The sequence below is a fragment of the Octopus bimaculoides genome, chromosome 28, assembly GCF_001194135.2.
Source record: "Octopus bimaculoides isolate UCB-OBI-ISO-001 chromosome 28, ASM119413v2, whole genome shotgun sequence".
NCBI classification, from domain to species: domain Eukaryota; kingdom Metazoa; phylum Mollusca; class Cephalopoda; order Octopoda; family Octopodidae; genus Octopus; species Octopus bimaculoides.
The window spans coordinates 6,694,099-6,694,325 of NC_069008.1; positions in this window are offsets into that span (position 1 = coordinate 6,694,099).

A 227-nucleotide genomic window follows, 5' to 3' on the forward strand; every position below is an offset into this window, starting at 1 on the left:
TCTTCAGCTTTCTCATCTCTGTCTGTCATTCTAACTGCATCTCCATTCTTTAAAACAGTCGTCTTACAAGTGTCCGAGTGATTAACATTCTCCATATAAATTCTTCAGGAATTCTTAAAAAGTGGGTAAATTGTCAGTTTCTTGTATTAGATATCACAGATCTCTGTTTAAAGCAGAGGAGCAAATGTAATGAAGTTATATTTTCTACTCACCAGTAGAATGTTTGA